The sequence below is a fragment of the Pipra filicauda genome, unplaced genomic scaffold (genome assembly GCF_003945595.2).
Source record: "Pipra filicauda isolate LSUMZ 115617 unplaced genomic scaffold, ASM394559v2 scaffold183_size1465899_pilon, whole genome shotgun sequence".
NCBI classification, from domain to species: Eukaryota; Metazoa; Chordata; class Aves; order Passeriformes; family Pipridae; genus Pipra; species Pipra filicauda.
The window spans coordinates 932317-950319 of NW_024104291.1; the positions used below are offsets into that span (position 1 = coordinate 932317).

Consider the following 18003-nt stretch of genomic DNA (forward strand, 5'->3'; position numbering starts at 1 on the left):
ACCAGAAAATTCAATTTTGAGTTTGACAATTCCCTTTTAAGACTGCTAATTTATTTGCAGCTTTATTAATTTCTCTCTTCCCCCCACCTCCCAACTTCCCCCTTGTTTTTCCTTTATTCAGTCTGCTAAAGGGCTAAAAGTGAAGCTCTAGATTTGCAACACTCAAATCCCAGCGGCTCTAATCAGAGATCTGGCTGTTCGTGGTTTTGTACAGAGACAGTTGCTGCCAGTTGGGATAGGAGCTGGCTATCCAGCCTGGATCTTTGTTGCTAAGTGCATAGAGATGGAGGAGATAATGGAGTCACTAATGGAGTCACTGTGGTGGGTCTGTCTCCTCTGTGGGTCAATGGGTGATTCATTTTTGCTGTGAATGTACCTCAAAGAGCCCAAATGACTTTGGCTTGGCTCTTACCCAAGCACTCAACATGCTTCTGTTGAACATGCTTATGTTATTTCCTGGCTTTGTGGAAAACAAGACTTGAACTGGCCAAAGGTGATATCGGTGATTTGGCACTAACTGGGATATCTCTCTGTCCTCAGAGAGTATCTTCAGTGCTATCTGCCCTGTTGCTGCCTCCCCAAACTGCCCCTTTTCCAACAGCTGAGGACAAACTTGGGTTGCCTGAAGGGGTAGGACCAACACCAGTTTGAGGCTCAGCCGGGCTCCTCTGATGGGTCCCCATGGGGACAGGACAGATAGACAACTCCACCATGGTTGTGCTGGTATGGGAGGAAGGATCAACAGAGGCGGAACAAGGACAAATATCTGGATTCAGGCTCAGACACCCAAGACGGGATAATGTGGTGAGCTGAAGGAGAGGTCCCCTGGACCCTGAGCGAGAACAGAGCTGGGATGATGTCCTCAATCACCTTCTACATGCGAGGGGACCCTGTATTTGCCAAGATAGATCTAATGTGTGGAGCACTGTGTGTAATGGATAAGACATCCCAACCTACAAGGAGACACTTTCCAGACTTCTTTTAGACCTATTTTGCAATCACTATGGTTAATTCAGCATCCTGGCTCCTAAATTCCTTACCAAGGTGAGACACCCACAAGCTGGATATCTCACCTTGCTCACATGCAATACCCAAAGGTCTCAGTGAATGACACTTTCCAGCTGCTACAGCAATACAAATAGCCACTGAAAAACATTCAACCTCATTAATCGCCTTTTCTGAGACTGACTTTGTAATTAGCATGCAAGAGGCACAAGCCAACTTAATGAAATTAGCAGTAATTAATGGCACTGACACACATGTAGAGCCAGCACACGGACCAGCTGGAGCTTGAGATGTGCAGCTCCCATGGACCACATGCCCACGGCACAGCACCCGGTGGCACCTTGAGACACTGAGGGTTCTGATTCCTCACCACTGACATCAGGTAGGTGAATGCTAATGAACAGCAGCTTGCATGATCCCACAGAAATTGAATTAATTAAGTTACTCTGCTGATGTAAACTGATGTCAAACCCCTAATATTTATAGGCTGGCTCAGCATCAGAGCTGCTGTGATTTATGTGGATGTCTAACCTTAGCACTGCTTTTTGCTCATAGCTGGTGTGTTGACTCAGAGCTGAACAGCAGAACAGAGTACATTTGTTAAAATATTGCAGTATAGTAGAAGCCTGGGGACAAATCCAACTTCTCAGGTAAGAGAATTGATGAACAGAACAGTTAAATCCACTCTGCAGCCAGGCAAACCTGTCCAGGCACTTGTGAGTCATTGCTTAAAAGGGTTTTATTGCTTAACAGGGTTTTGTTCATTTGGAGTCCTCTGAGAGTTGGTTTGTTGTGGGTTGTTTGGGTTTTTTTTCTTCTATTTGTTTGGGGTTTTTTTTCTTTAATCATCTAATTTTTAACATCCCACCTCTGCTGGAATGAGAACAAGATTAAGTGCTAGTTGCAAGCTGAAAACCAGCAATGAGCCTGAAAGGCACAGCGTGAAAACAGAGCTGTTACAGAAGGGATATTTTTATACAGGTTATCTGAAAAGTAAACAAACTCCAGCTGTTTTCTTGCTGTTGACATTAATTGAAGCAGGAGGGCTGATTAATGTTGTGGACTTGTTTCTGCTGAAAATCTCTCTGCCACTTCCCTCTGGATTTGACAGTTGGCTATCAATTTGCTTTGCAGCTGATGCACTCATGCACATCCCTCCGGAGTAGTTGTGGCTCTTCAGGAACGCCCAGGACATCTGATACTAAGTGGTTTTGTCCATATGCTCACATCACGTGGTGCTCATGTTCAGAATGGAGTAAAAGGCCTTTTTCCCATACCATAATCCATGTTATAGCCTATGGAGACCCCTTCTTCTCCAGTAAGCATCACAGGGCACATCACCAGCCCCGTGTCAGGTTTGTGCAACCATGACAGCAACAACCCCAGACCAAACTCATGATGATCAGGCTTCAGGGGAAACCAGTGTGATGCCTAAAATCAGCTCTTAAAAGAAAACCCCTAAGACTCAATTTATGAGTTTTAGCACGCAGCATTCCTTTATTTACAACCTGAGATGCACAACATGTTAGATTCTCCAAAAAACATGAATGCATGAGTTACAAAAGTCTCTTTCTTTTATTTAGTTAGCTATTGCTTTTATTTAGTTACCTCATTAACAATTCAAAGCATTAGCTAATACTGTTCCACCGCTTTCCCAGAATTGTTCCTCTCCTAGACACGCCTCCCATTTAGAGTCGGTGGTCCTTCAGAGTGGTCATTCTTGTTTGTTCCATAGTCTTCCTTGCATTGTCCTTTTTTTGAGCTCTTATTTCTGGGACATCTTCATGCTCTTGCAATCAGTGTCTGCGCACTTTGTACAACCACAAGGACAGTTTTGTCTAGTTCATCAGCTTTGTCAGCTTTGCTTCACAATAAAGAAACTTTGTCTCTTAAGAAATTCTGTTCTGATGAGACTGCCTGACCTGTAATGATAAGCTATATGGGTTAACCTACATGGTTTTACTGTATAGTTTTAAGTTTTAAGCTATATTCATTGCTCTATACAGCTACAATTGTTTAAACATATGCGTTTTAAGGACAGAACCCCAAATCAAAATAAAAACTGGCCATTCTTGCCTTAAGTAGTTTTAACAGTGCTAAACAGGGTGCTGGAGGCAATTACCTCTAATACAGGTGGTGATGAGTATCTGGAACGGGAACAGCCTCAGGTAAGAAGGCTGGAGGTAAAGAGATTCCAAATGAAACCCTGGTGAGGACTATGAAATCCATGCTTGGCTGCCTCTGCTCAGAGAGCTGTAGTTCAAGTGTGTGTATATATAATCTGATAATATCAGACATGGCTCCTGCAGCTTGAAGTTATAAGTCAGCAAATTAAGGAGGGCAGAGAGAGTCTCCAGTCTTACTCTTTAAGATGTGACAGCAGTTTTAAGTCTCAGACATTGGTCCTGGAAAGGTGCATATGAGCTGTGAAGGTATGGTCCGTGTCTATGTGAAAACTAAAACTATTGCAGTTGCATTAAAGGCCTCGTTCCTTTTTTTTCTCAGCCTGGCTAATGAGAAGTAGCCCATTTGGTTCTACACAAGTGACTGATGTGATTTCTGCAGTCACTTGCACTGACCCAGATACAAGGCTGTGAGGTTTCTCCTGACAGAGACCTCAGGCTGACAACATTATTCTGTGGGTACGACTGGAGCAACACCTCCTCAATTAAGGTGCCTGGAAGAAGGTACGATGCCCCATGTCTCTGACTGAACTGTTTCACTGATTTACTCACCCCCAGATAAAAGCTGGCACACAGCCATGCTGTGGCAGTGGGAGCTGTACCCAAAAGCACAGGGGTGTTTGTACCTGGGGGTTATCCTGCTTCCCCTTGCTAATGGGGGAAGTGGGATGAGCCCATTAGGGCCAGCACAATGCTCCACCTCTACAGCTGCCGTGCTCTAGCATAGCACAGCCTGTTTGAAATCTCTGGCAACAGGGATACTTCAGCCTCCCCTGCCTGCCCACTCCAAAGCCAGACTTGGAAAGTTTTCCCTAATCTCTTGATTGGATAGAAGCCTATTCCCTCCTTTGGGCTTTTTATCTTGTAAGAAGCTGAATGTGAAGGGAATGTTCATCTTCCTCTTTTTCTTTAATTTATTGATATCACTGAACTGGACTTTTTAGAAAAGATTTTTCAGTCTTCAGAGTTCAAATAGAAACTTTTAAAACTGTATTTCCTCTATCCCTTTTTGGCTTCAATGCCTTCTTTTTGGCAAAGACACATAGCAATGAAAAGACATTTCACTGGCTGTGTGTATCATCAGTCATTAAAATACCATATGCAAAGGTGAAGCAATCTGGATGCCTTGGGATGGATTTATATCTTTGGGCAGTAAGACTTTCCAGCCTCATACATGATGATTGGTCTTTTTGTGCTGTATGACTATTGCTGGGTCTGGTTTCTCTCTCTTTTTCCCCTTTAAAACTCAGGGATGTACATATGAGACAATGCCATCCCCCTAGGAACCCTTTGAGCAAGATCAGAGGCTCTCAAAAGATGCAACACCTGGGTAAGGCATCCCAAACCCATCCCCCTGGCCCCATGCAGCAACAAGAATCTCCTTCCACAGCCCAGACTACTCGAGGTCCTCTGAAAGCACCACAGCAAGTCCCAGGACTGGATTTAGGCTACAATCACTCACCCAGGTGAAACAAGAAGCTCCACTGAGGATTTAAGGAAAAGCTAATCATTTTGAGTTTGCTTTTCCTTAACAAATGCTTCACACAATGCACTTGTTTTCTAATTAATACAGCCTTTTCTTTGCAACTGACAAATAAGGGAGGTGGCTTGAGTTACTAAAAAATAAGAAGGACTTCGGGTTGTAAGGAGGACTGTTGGCTGCTGTCCCTGATTGCTAGCCTGGATATTAATTATTTTCCTGCTGATTCAGAGGGAAGATAGCCAAGCTGTGAATCAGCCTTGCCTCTTCTTGCAACCTATCTTTTCCCTAGATCTCCTCTCCAAACCCCAGCCAGGTCTGGCAGTGCTTTGTTAATGAGATCAGTAACTGCACCACGAGCAGGTACGGTTGCAGAGTTGGGAGGGAATTGGAGTAACTCTGCTTCCTTTCACATTGCAAAGCAGAAAATGCTAACTGTGAGCTGGGTATAATTTTCTCCAGAAGATGGATTTATGTTTACTGTTTTACAGGATCAGAGAGTTCCTGGTTCCTTTGCTGTTGCTCTTTCCACAGGCGGTGCAACACTGACTCCTTTAAAAAAACACACTGCAAATCTGAAACACACACACACAAAAAAGCCCAAATTCTCAACCCTTGAGCACTGTCCAGCAGTCAAGACATGCATCCTTGTGTGAGTGAAAGTAGATATGACACAGATTAAATGAGGCAACAGCTTCTTGGCATTACCACAGGCCTGCTCAGAAATGGTATCATTATTTGTTTACTTGAGTGATGCAGTTGTGCAAAAAAATGGAAGAAAGCTATTTGGAGGGCCAAGTAAAGGAGGTTTGAAAGAAAAAAAATAGCTGATTCAGCAGAGTTTGCTGAAGTTTAGGTGGGCTTTGGACATATCGTAGTTTTGGGGTTTGTGGAGAAGCATTTCCAGGAACCCTCTGAAGATTTAGGGGGCCTTATCACCATTTCTCCACTGCCTTATCCTGCTCTGGCGATACGGAGCATTTAATATTGGAATCTCAGAATGGTTTGGGTGGAAGGGACCTTCAGGATCATCTAGTTCCAACCCCCCTGCCATGGGCAGGGACACCTTCCACTCTAGACCAGGTTGCTTGAAGCCCTGTCCAACCTGGCCTTGAATACTTTCAGGGAGGGGGCAGCTACAGCTTCTCTGAGCAAATGTTAGTGTCATATTCTCCTCTGAAACATTCCCATTCTCTAAAACTTTGAAAAAGAGGGGAATCAAGGCATATGAGATGCCATTGGTTCCATTATCATCTAGCTTACTGATGTGTGAGGGAAATATCTGATGGTAACTACCACTCTCATCAGCAGTGCTGGACAGTTGCTGCTTTTCCCGGTACATGTTAAAGAAGTGTATCCAGAGCTTTTAAAATGATGCTTGAGTTCATTTCACAAACTACACAATGAAAAATTACTGATGTCAAAGATCTCTTTGAAAAAAGTACATTTGGGGACATCTCCTTCTCCTACACTCTTTTTTGGCTACAGTACAGTATTTTTCCCCTTTAATATAAAACTTACAGAGGAGGAAGGGGCAGAAGCCAATCACTAGACACTGCAAGAAGCAAGGATCATTTCTGAGGCTGCATTGAGGGGCTGTACCCAAGTCAAGGCTCTCCAAACACAGCATCTGAGTTACGGTTCAGGGGTAGACAAGGATGTTGAGAAGTGCCTTGTTCCTGCGGTTTATACAGAGAATTACATTGCATTGTTTTTTTCCCACACCCTTGGCTCCACCTTTCCAGCCAGTCCATACTGCAGCAAATAAATCTTGATTGCACTGATGGTTTTATGCTTGCCTAGTGTTTGAAGCTAAGCCTGGATGAAGCTGAGATGTAGAGGTGACCTCTCTAATCATTACCCAAGCAACTTCTCTCGAGCTCTGTAATTGGAGACATCTGGGAGCAGAGTTTGGAGTTGGTTTCCTCACCAAATGCAGGAGTCAGCACAAGTTCTGGAGCTGCTGCACGCTGATGTTAGGTCAAGGTTAGGCTGATAAGCGATACATAGAAGGAAGTACCCTAGAAGCCTGTGGGATATATCCTAGAGATGTTCCTTGCTGAAGGAGAGAAGGTTGTAGAGTGAAAATATCTGCCTTGGAAATGGTGGGGAAATTACAAATGTCAAGTTCTCATGGGGTGATAGTGATGAAAACATGGGTGCATGGTCCCTGGTGCAGGGGGAAGAAGGGACTGTTGGGACACATGGACACCATGGCAAGTTATCCTTAGCCACTCCAAAACCTCCATTTCCTTGAATGGATGTGAGTGGCCAACCCGTGGGTCCTGGTGAATGTTGGAGGTAGCTCAATAAGAAATCTATTGCACAAAATTAATAAATCCCTGGGGAGATTGGTCCTTTCAGGTTCATTATCTACTCATCTTTCTCATCTTGTAGCAAGTCATCTGAGTCACCTTTATCTTCTGGGAGCTTTGCTCTACATATGTGGTAGCAAGGATTTGGTCAAGGTGGTCCCGTGAGGTCCAGTGTGTGTTTGCTCCTCCTCCCCAGATATGGCCACTCCAAAAAGCCAAGGAGGGCAATCCAAAAGTAACATCTGAGGATCACTGCCTGGAAGGTCAAAGTCTCTTCTGCCACAGGAACCAGGCGGTGCTTTGATGTATCTACACGTTATAAATGGGTGATATTGTTAGGCAACTGGGAATCAAGGAAAAACTCAAAACTCAGCAGAGTATTCCAAAATGTGATTAGGAAAAGCAAATCCTGCCTTTTTGTGAGTCCTTCAGAAACAAGCCACTGCTTTTCCATAGCAAGCATGACTGGAAGAAGAGGGAAGATTTTATCAAGCAAAACTCTGTCTCCGTTACACCAGTATAACTCCAAAGTAATTCCACTGATCCCAGTGTTGATTTAGGCTTGTGAAGCCGACATCAGGATTTGTTGTAATACCACAACAAGCTACTTATCTGCAAGAAGAGTTGTGTGGAAGAGCCTTGATGTGCAGTTCTGCCTTGCCCAGGTCTTGGGAGGTGCTAGAAATGGGAGCTTCGGATGTCTCTCTGCTGGGAGCTGAAGGCAGAGATGGTGACAGAAGGGGGGAAAACCCCCCTGTTTTTCTTTCTTTTTGGGAAGAAGAGGATCAGCAAGAGAATTTTCTAAAAAGTGCTTGTCAGGACTGTTTGGAGTCAGCATTTTTTAGGGTGGCTTCTGACCTGTCATAAATAAAGAGCAGCTGAGAAGACAGTGGTGCCAATTGCTCCTTTCATTCCTCTCCACTACAGGAAATGGGGGATTGCTGGCAACCTGCTTGTTTTCCAAACAGTCTTGCTTCTCACTGTGGAAAATCCTATGGAAAAATCAAGGTCATTGGCTGAACTTCTACAACACTGTCTGCTTCTAAGCACAGGTGCACTCCCGCCAAAGTAGCTGAGCCCTGGTCCCCTCCAGCTGGGTGGTCATGGCTGAACAATGACCAAAGTCCTGAAGGGTTTGTGGCCAGAAATCATAGAATAGTTTGGGTTTGAAGGGACCTCAAAAATCATCTCATTCCAACACCCCTGCCATGGGCAGGTACACCTTTCACTAGACCAGATTGCTGTCCAACCAGGTCTTGAACACTTCCAGGGATGGGGCAGCCCCAGCTTCTCTGGGCAACTTGTGCCAGTGCCTCACCAGCCTCACTGGGAAGAATTTCTTGTTAATATCTAATCTAAACATTCCCTCTGTCAGTCTGAAGCCTATCATGCCCTTTCAAAAGTCCCTCTCCAGCTCTCTTGTAGCCCTCTTTAGGTACTGAGATGTGCTTTAAGGTCTCCCCAGGGCCTTCTCTTCTCCTGAACAACTCCAACTCTCTCAGCGTGTCTCCATAACAGACGTGCTACCCATCCCTGGAAGTATTCAAGGTTAGGTTGGACGGGGCTTAGAGCAACCTGGTCTAGTGGAAGGTGTTCCTGCCCATGGCAGAGGGGTTGTAATTAGATGATCTTGTATTGATGGAGAGGCATGAACATAATGCTCACAGGCCATTATGGTCGGCAATATGTCAAATTTATTATTTAAATCAGTTAACTTTTACACAGTTTAGTTTATTTGGGGCACATGCTTACAACAAGATGTTTGGATAGCTCAGTCTGTGCACGCATCTCATGTCTCCAGTTCATTGGACCTGATGTTTTGTCCACGCGATCTGAAATCATCCTTGGCATAGAAACCTCTTTCTAATTAATCTGCTTTTAGGGTTTTACTAAATTTGTAGGTGTTTCATTATCTTCAGTTTCTCAAGGTTTTCTTTCTATAAACATATTATGTTCTCAAACCTTATAATTAGACACACAGCTAACAAGTATAAACATCACATATTTTCACACAGTCTATAAGTATAAACAATACACGTTTGTCACTTCCATGGCAAGCAAGGCCTACAGAGTGCAGGAAAAATTGTTCAGAGAAATCTCTCTGTTCCGGCGACAATCTTGAAGGTCCCTTCCAACCCAAACCATTGTGTGATTCTATGAAGTACTCACATAGGAGATCAGATCAAAGTGGTACAGGAAAGATGTTAGACTAAGTCCAGCTCTTCTCTAGTTATGCCCTACTGAGAAAAATGATGCTCTCATTGCTGTGGGACTAGGGACCTCGGCCCCTTTTCCCACACTTGTATCACCTGGTGTCACTCCTAAGGTGAGTGATTCAAGGAGGATTCAGGATAGAGAAGAGTAAACGCCTAAGAAGCCACATGCTGCCAGAGCTTCATTTGTGATACCTGAGTTACCTTCTATAGATATAATCACAGATTCCTGTGATTTCCTCTGCTGATTTAGCTCGCTGGATTTTCAGAGAAAGGCCAATCTCAGCATCTCTCTGGGCCATGACTTCATTCCTCTTCAAGCAAGCTTCTTGCTGTTTGACTTTCGTATTGCTTAATAGCAGACAGCCCATTAAAGAGCTGCTTGATTTGTGGCTGTGCAGAAGTAAGCGCTTGTACAGACAATTAAGGGGAGAATTTAATGGTATGGATTTCCCAGCAGAGTTATCAATTAGTGCGAGCTGTTTGTCAGCCGGTCGCGGTGCAGATCACAGCGGGGGCATCCCGAACGGTGGCCGATGCATTCAGCAAGGCAAAGGGTGGCTTTCATCAGGGCTTATGGTTTCCACCTTGCATTTTATGCAGAAACAGGGAAAAAAATGGATCTTTCAGTAGAGATGTCTCTTCTGGCCAGGCATTGCTGTCATTAAATACCTGGCTGCCCTGATTGCGCTGTTCTACTGTGATGGTTATGCAGTAAGCTACAAGGTGTGGATCTCTTGGCTCCCAGTGACCCCAGGTTATACCTACCCAGTTTACTAACTGAATTTCTTACCTTAGGTGGTCATAGCATTGCTTAAGTTGGCAAAGTTCTCTAAGGTCACTGAGCCCAACGATTAACCCAGCACTGCCAACCCACCACTAAACCCTGTCCCTAGTAGTGCACAGTAGAGGAGAATGGGAAGGGAGGAAAGGCCTGATTTTAGGGAGCTCTTATACTAGGAGGAAAAGGATACTTACTACGAGGCCTAACAGCTGCAAGAGGATGCTGATGAAGTTCAAAGGGGAAATGAAATACAAGTATTAACAGAAGGGATATGCAGCTCCTGAACCGTCTGCCAAGAGAGGTGGCAAAATCTCAAGGCTGTCTGCATGAGTGACCAAAGTATCTCAGGTGCCCTCTGAGACCTACCTCGCTGCTAAGCACCTCCCCAGCGTCTGCCCAAGGCTTTTTGTTGCTGAGACAAGGAAGTGGGAACTCTCTGGCCCATGCTTTGTGGGGCTCCACAGGATCTTGCTGAACATCACAATGTTGCCTTTCAATAGCCTCAGCTTCTCCATCATAGTCAAGGACAGCAATTTGCCTTCTGCCAAAAAACAAGAGGAGTTGCTATAGTTTGCCTTTTAGTTACAACTGCTGGTCCTTTGGTCACGATGACCCCCATAAATAAAAGAGCTAATTAACGCCCTTCTCCTCCCACCAGTGATTGTCTATGACCTCGAATGACCTTGCTTAATTTAACTTTCTCAACCAGCTATTTTTGACAGGGAATAATTTAACATCCTTGTGACCCCAGTCTTGCGTCTCTCCTGCCAACTGGCTCTGCAGTTTAAATGAACAGCAATAAATAAATACATATCTGCAGAGGGACCTAAATGACTCCCATTACTGGAGCATCTGAAGGCCTGCTTAAATAAATCAAGCGAGTAGGAGATTATGCTGCAATCATGTGGAGAGGGAAAGGAGAGAATACATTACTGGTATTCCAGAGGCTGCAACTCAGGGGCGAACAACTTTGCAGAATTCAGAACAATGAGGTTTAATTCAAGTGCAGATGGATGACCAGAGGCTCATTTTGTGGTATCTTCAAAGAGGAGCAGAAGACTGCAACTCAATGGGATCACCAGTGCTTAAAACTCTCACCAAGCAGCTCCTGCCTTGGGCAGGGGGCTGTTGGAGGTTGTTCCCTGCATCTCCATGCCGTGAAAGTGAGGGTATGGGCACCAGCTGCCCACCTAAAGTCATCCTCTCATTTTTATCCCCCACACATGCCCTCAGGAGGGGAGAGCTGCCCTCATAGGAGTAGGGATGTCAGGAGTGGGCACTTCTTCAACTCCCAGTGCTTTGGGCAGGCAGGTAATCACCTTGAACCACCCCAGGACCAAACCTCAGCTTGGGGGTCCCCTTCATGAGTAAGAACAACAAATATTCTGGGGAGGGAGGAAAACCTCACCAAGTGATCTGCTCTGAAATCCTAGAACGAATAATGAAATTCTATTTGTTGGAGGAAGCACCAGCTGCAATTTTTCTCCTCCACTTTGCCTTTTACCTTATTCCTACTTATTTTTGGGTTCTGGTTTTAAAGCATCACTATTTCTTCTTTCCCCCTGCACAGCCCTTGTGCCAGCCCTGTCACCATGGCCTCATTTGCATCATGCTGAGGAGCAAGGAAGCGTTGTTATAAATCGTATTTACATAATTTTCCTTCCCCTGCTGAGGCTGAAATCGAAAATGCAACTAAGTTAATCAGCAAGATCTAGGCCTGCCACGAGCACAGGCTGTGGCTCCATGTCCCTTTGGGGCCATAGGAATGTCTGGGGACCCACTCACTGCCTTAATTCAGCAGTGAGGAGCTTTTCCCTAACGTTTTCCCTAATGCTTTCCAGCCTATTAAGAAAATAAAAGCCAGGCTTCTGCTGCTGATTTGTCTCAAGGGTGAGTCCATTTTCTCTTTTTTTTTCCTTTTTCCTCCTTTTAATTCCTTCATCTGGCACTGCACAGCATCACCCATCACCCCTGTGGGTGACAAACTCCCCTCTGTGCCCATCTGTCCCCATGTCTCCAGCAGTGAGATGTTCCCCCTTAGCAGCTTTAGGGTAAAATAGGTGAAACAGTTCAGTAGGAAATTACCTATTTTCCTCCATCGCTGTTAAAGCAAGCCCACAGTGCCTAACTGGGCAGGAGGTATCTGTACTGGTGAGAGGAATGATGGATGATCATAGTAATTAATTAACACTGATGGAGTGTCTCTCAATTTAAACACATCGCAAATCAAAACAGACTCTACACTCTCCATCTCCTCACAGGGAGCAGAAGCAGCACCATCCATCCCTGCCCTAGTCTGCATGACAGCTGGATTTAGGGCTATTAATAAGATTTTGGAGTTGAAGACCTGTTTAGAGTTTACTCTTCCCCCTTCCAAATCTTCAGAGACTGAGGGTTTGTCTTTTATTTTTTTTTTTGTGAGGGGAGAGAAAAGAAGTGTATGAAACACCTGGTTTTGAGCAGCCCCAAGATCCATGGGGGAGAGGGGAAAACAAACAAGGAGAAGGAAAACATTAGAAAACAGCTTTTGCTGCCAAAGGAAGCCTTCGTGGAACTACAGATTTTTGGCTTTCCTATTCCTGTAACTAATAAATGAATTAAAATAATCGTAACACAAATATTGCATGAATTGAATAAGTAATGAAATTATAAAATTAACAGGAAAATACTAAGAACCTTAATATGGAAAGTCCAGGAGGGTTTCAGATAACGAGAAACTGGAGGAAAAGCCTGGTCCTAGAGGACATGATTTGTGGTGACCACGTACAGCTGCAGGTGACACCTTGATGGGAACAAGAGCCTGTGCCAGGCCAACGCTGCTCCGGGCACAGCCTCCTTTCTAATTTTATCACCAAAATTTCACTGCATTACCACAAATACGACAAGCAGATGTCCTTAAGCGTTCACTCTGTCGCTGGCAGGCAGCAGCTAAACCTTAGGACTCTTTCTTTTGTTGTCTGAAAGAGTCTAGGCACTATGATTTTGAACAGTTTATTCCTGTCATTTCTGAATGTTTTCTTTAATTGTTCTTCCCTTGCCATCTATTTTTGGCTTGATTTATGATAAACCATGAATAGTACCAATAAAGCTTGTGTGTCAAGTCAGCACATCAGATCAGAGCTGCCCCTGACAGAGGGTCTGTAAAACCTCACTGGCTCCTTCCTGCCAAGGGGTATGCACTTTTCTGGGGGTCATGTTTGGTTTTCCTGTCCTGAATGTGTAATGTGAGCTGGGAAAACACGCTTTCCACCAGTCTGGCCACCTTGGCCCCATTGCCTGCCCCATGATGCCCATTGCACATCGACCTCTGTGGATGTGGAGCTGGGCCAAGGACATGTCCAGCCTTTGGACCCCCCCTTTTCCCCTTCCCAGTGTCTCACTCCTCCCTCTTACAAAAGAGAAAAGGGGATTAACTTTGGTCTTGGGCAGGAAAACAGATCTCCTTCAACCCCTGTGATCATGCTCCACACCATTCCTTACTGGGGGATGTCCCCTTTGCACCCAAATCCTGCAACCCTTGATGACTCTCCCCTGCATCCTCCATGGGTTATGTCCCAATGCCCCCCAGCTGCCTGGTGTCTTCATGGCCCAGCTGATGCAGTGCATGGTGCTCCAGTTTGCCCAGTTCCAACTCCCAGTGCAAGGTCCCAGGCAGAGCCAGTGGGGCCTTGTCCTATTAATGAGTGCCAAGGCAATGCTGGTCCACATGCCAGTGCCTGGGAGGTCCCAGTGGCTAGTGCCAGTGTCCAGGTGTGCAGATGCTCATCCCAGTTCCAGTTCCCAGCTGGTGGTGCTGGTGCCAGGTCAGCCCCTGTTCCCCATTCTCCTTCTCTACCCAGGTGGTGCCAGCCCCTGTTCCCACTGATGGGCCCATTTCCCAGGTGATCCCAGGTCTTAGTGCCTGGACAATGTTGGACCCAGGTCCCGGTTTCCAGCAGGGTTCCCAGTACACCAGACTGGGTCACAGCTCCTGGACCGGCGCCAGCTAGTGCCATTCCCATTTCACACTACCGGGTGGTGCCAGTCCCCATTCCCATAGTGACTCCAGCTTTCAGCAGTGGGAGCGTCGGTTTCCGGACCCGGTTCGCATTCCCGGAGTCGGTTCCTGGTGCCAGTTCCCGGTCCCATTCCCGGTTCCCAGTGCTGGTTCCCATTCCTGGTGCCGGTTCCCGATCCCGATCCCGGTTCCCATCCCCGTTCCCAGTTCTCCTTTCAGGTTCCATTCCCAGCCTCAGTTCCCAGTCCTGTTCCCTATTCCAAGTCCCCAGCGCCAGCTCCCATTCCCACTCCCGTTCCCTGCCGGCGCGGTCCCGGGCGCAGGCGCGGCGGCGGTCCCTGCCCGCCCCGTCGGGGCGGTGCTTGCGAGAAGCGAAGCGCTGCGGGAGCGGCGCGCCCGGAGCGGCGGCACCGGCACGGGCAGCGGGCACCGGCACCAGCCCCGGACAGGTAAGGCGACCCCCGGCCCCGGGAGGGGGGGGCTCATCCCTGCGCCCTCACCGCTGCTCCGTCCGCGGGGGCGGCTCCGCGCCCCGCCCGGAGGTCCCGCCTCGTCCTCAGGGGATGCTCGGAGCACCTGTGGCTTTGGGAACCTGGGGGCAGCTGCGTTCCGGGGAGGGGAGAGGAGAGGGGGAGTGTGTGTGTCTATGTGTGCATGTATGTGTATAAGATTTCGGGGGGGGGGGAAGCCTATAGCAAGCACCCTCCTCCTCCCCCGTGTTGAGCACGCTGCTCCCCTTGGCTTTCAGCAAGCGCTGGTGTTTGGGGGTCGTGGAAGTCGGGGTGCTTGGGGCTGGTGCGTTTGAAAGTTGCACCCCGGATGGTTCAAAACCTCGCAGCAGCTCCCAGACGTCCCTGTTTCTGCTGGTGAAACCAAGCTGGACTGAAACTTTGAGCAGCGAGGCCTCAGCACTGGCTAGAGAGCAGGATTTCTGCGCTGGGAAAAAATCCTGGGGTTTCATATTGTTCCTTGTTCCATTTTTTTGGGACAAATCCAAAGTCTTATGGAAAGTTAAGGCAAGAGACAGCTCCTGCCCCTGCCAGCTCACTGCTGGGGTCCAGGAGACTGATGGCTTTTGGGCTTTCCAAGCAGAGATATAAACCCAGATTTCCCATATCTCAGGGGTGGGAGGCACCACCTCTTTCTCCCTGCCCTGAAAAACTTATTTTTGACCTGAGACACCAGCCTGATGCTTTCTAGTGGAGGGTGTCCCATTGGAAATGTCTCTGGTCTTCTATCACTCACATTCCAGTCTAGTCACTGCCAGGTGAGCATGGGCTGCTCGCTCGGCTCTGGAGATCCACCCTTGTGTGATGCTTGGGTTTATTACCAGTTATTTGTTACCAATTACCATTACATTTCTGCCTGGATGCTGCATTAGCTCTGAGCTTGGTGAGTAGTGCAGCCACGGCAAATGGAGCTGGAAGCAGAGCAGCGAAAGTCGTGGAGGATGATCTTAAATCCTGAGCTGCTTTTCTTGCTGCATCCAGCAAGGACCATGCTGCAGGCTTTCCCCAGGGTGCCTTTCCTCTCCATCCCATCTCACACCTTAAAGGGCCTCGATTCTCTGGCCAGGGTCAGCCTGGATTCCAAGTGTGCTGAACTGGTGTTATACTGGAGTGAAGGCAACATGGGGGCCCTGCAGCTGCATCTCTGACCCCACACTCTGCATGCAGGTGGTGGGTAGCTCAAGAAAGGTGCAGAGAGCCTGGCTGGGTGTGCTGCTCAAGGTAACAGTGAATTGAGGAGGGACAAACTTATGGATACAGGCGACAACAGGTATCACCTGTTGGGAGCATCCTTGGGGTAGCAAGGACCAGGGAGGGGGAAAAGCAGCAGAGTCAGGCATGGATGGAGGCACAGAGCCTGATCCAGGTGCTCACAACTTAGCTCCTGCTTGGTGCAACATCTTGCTACAGGCACGTGTCCTGGTGTGATATATTTCCCTCTGCCCTTACCGGAACCTCAGCTGCCTCCTACTTATTTAAGTAATTCTTTAATGTGAATCACCTGGGGCTCAGCTCCAGAGCATGAGCCAGGCAGCAGAGTTGTAAAACCCAAGGCAGACTGATGGATGCTCTTTGAGACCTACCACCCCTGGGAGCAGGATGTGAGATCCAAACTCCCCCTGCAATGGGTGTGTTTGTACAGATGCTGCTGTGTGCAAGGAGGCTGGCTCACTCAGTGGCTGGTGCTTGCCAGCAGCCATGCACCAGAATTGGTTGGGAAAAACTTTCTCGTTGGCAGCAGAGTTAAGGATCAAGGCACGAGTGAAAGGAAAAGCAGGTTTTGAGGAAGGCAGCAGGACTTGCTGTAGCAGGCCTTGCTCAGAGTAGAAATCAAGGCCCTTTGTCATGTCCTAAGGACACGGTGGGTGACACGCAGAAGGAATAATCCCATCTGCAAAGCCATGACATATAAAACAGGGGCAAAGTGTCATGACCAAGGCACTCAGGAGATTTGTGATGGAGTCAAGTCCACCCTGCTTTCTGCCACCAGCACCCCCGTTCTTGCATGAAATGACTTTATGTGAGGCTTTGACATGGCCACAAACCCAGGAAAATCCCACCTTGGCTGGTGTGTTCTCCACAGCATACTGTTCAAGGGAGTTCTTTTAGCTCGTGATGAACAACTGCTGTGGGCATCCTCAAGCCCCTGGGGTGGAGGAAGATGGAAACCCAGGGCTGTTACTGAAAGGGACTGACCTGTAGCTTTGCTTTCATTTTTAGGGAAAGGAGATGCTCCAGGCCTTCTTTACCTGGACATGCCAGGGCTTTACACAGTACTTGTGGGAGTATGTCAGTGGAGAAGACTTTTGCTGGGGGGGCGGCTGGGGGAGGTGACAAAGGGCACTGCTGGACAGATTAAGCCCACGCAGCAGAGCTTAAATCTTCTTAAAGCCTTTAAGGGAGGATCTGAGTTCATTCTCACTATTCGTGCTGAGATTCGCCTGCGAAGCCAAACTGAGAGGCACCATTCCTAGGAGGTGGACAAGATGCTCAGCCAGAGGGAAACGGCTGACCTCAAGAATGAGTTGCAGGGTGTGGGGGTGTCCCCTAGGACATATATCAGTCGATACAGTGGGGCACTGTGTGCCTGGGCTTTGTGCTATGTTTGGGGATTGAATCATATTGGGATAGTCGAGACTGGAGGTTTGGGGCTGTTTTGGTCCTGGATGCCCCTGGGAGCATTGCAGAAAGGCAATGGGAAACAGGGAAAGGGTATTTGTGGGACGAGGGTACGGAAGAGTTAACGTGGAAGGACCAGGCTCTGAGATCTGGTGCTTGAGAGGGATTAACTCAGCCTGGAGCAGGTGCAGGGAAAAGGGCTCTGAGGCTGCTCAGAGGGATGGAGAGCTATTATGTGAGGCTGTTTCGCCGGGCTTTTTTAAAGGCAGAGAGGGGCTGTATTTGCTGTCAAGTAAATGCATCCAAGGGGTGAACTTCAGGGAGGTAGAAGAGCTATTTGAACTGAGGGACAGTGTTGGTGTTGGGTTATGAATTTATTCAGTTTAGATTGGAAGGCTTATCTAGAGGCTCCACAACTGTATCACATCAGAGGATGGTAGGAGAGTGTGAATTAGGGCACATAACCCCTCTTACAAGCTGCGTGACCATGATATAAGGAGGATTTAGGGTTTGTTGGTGTAGGAGGCCAGGACTCTGTAGTCAAGACACCCTGTCCAGGTGTCTCCTTTGGGAAGGGCTGTGTCAGCCAAGCAGGTCTCACCATCTTGATGTGGGACGAGACCAGACATGAAACAGATGAAGCCCAGCAATGTCACAGAGATAATTTTTCATCTTTGATTATGCCTCAAAAAGAAAAAAAAATTCATCTCCCCCTTCCCTGGTTGCTGCACGGATTAATAACAAAGCATCCATGCTTTAAAGAAAGCTTTGGCTCTGATCCCAAGAGGAGATTTAAACAGTGTTCGTTCTGGGGTATGATGATACGAAGAATGGGTGCATCCTCTAAATCTGCTCATGCTTGTGCATTAATTATTGGATATTTTTGGCTGGTCCAGAA

At 47.2% G+C, this 18003-nt stretch overlaps 1 protein-coding gene across 1 annotated transcript in view; it reads left to right on the forward strand.

The window, feature by feature from the left end:
• Window positions 1-14367: 14367 nt before the first annotated feature.
• The window catches only part of CAPN5 (calpain 5), a 55512-nt gene continuing 51876 nt past the window's right edge, over window positions 14368-18003 (forward strand). The window contains exon 1 of the mRNA XM_027741092.2: window positions 14368-14426. The gene's annotated coding sequence lies outside the window, so the exon portion shown is untranslated. The remainder of the gene's footprint in view (window positions 14427-18003) is intronic.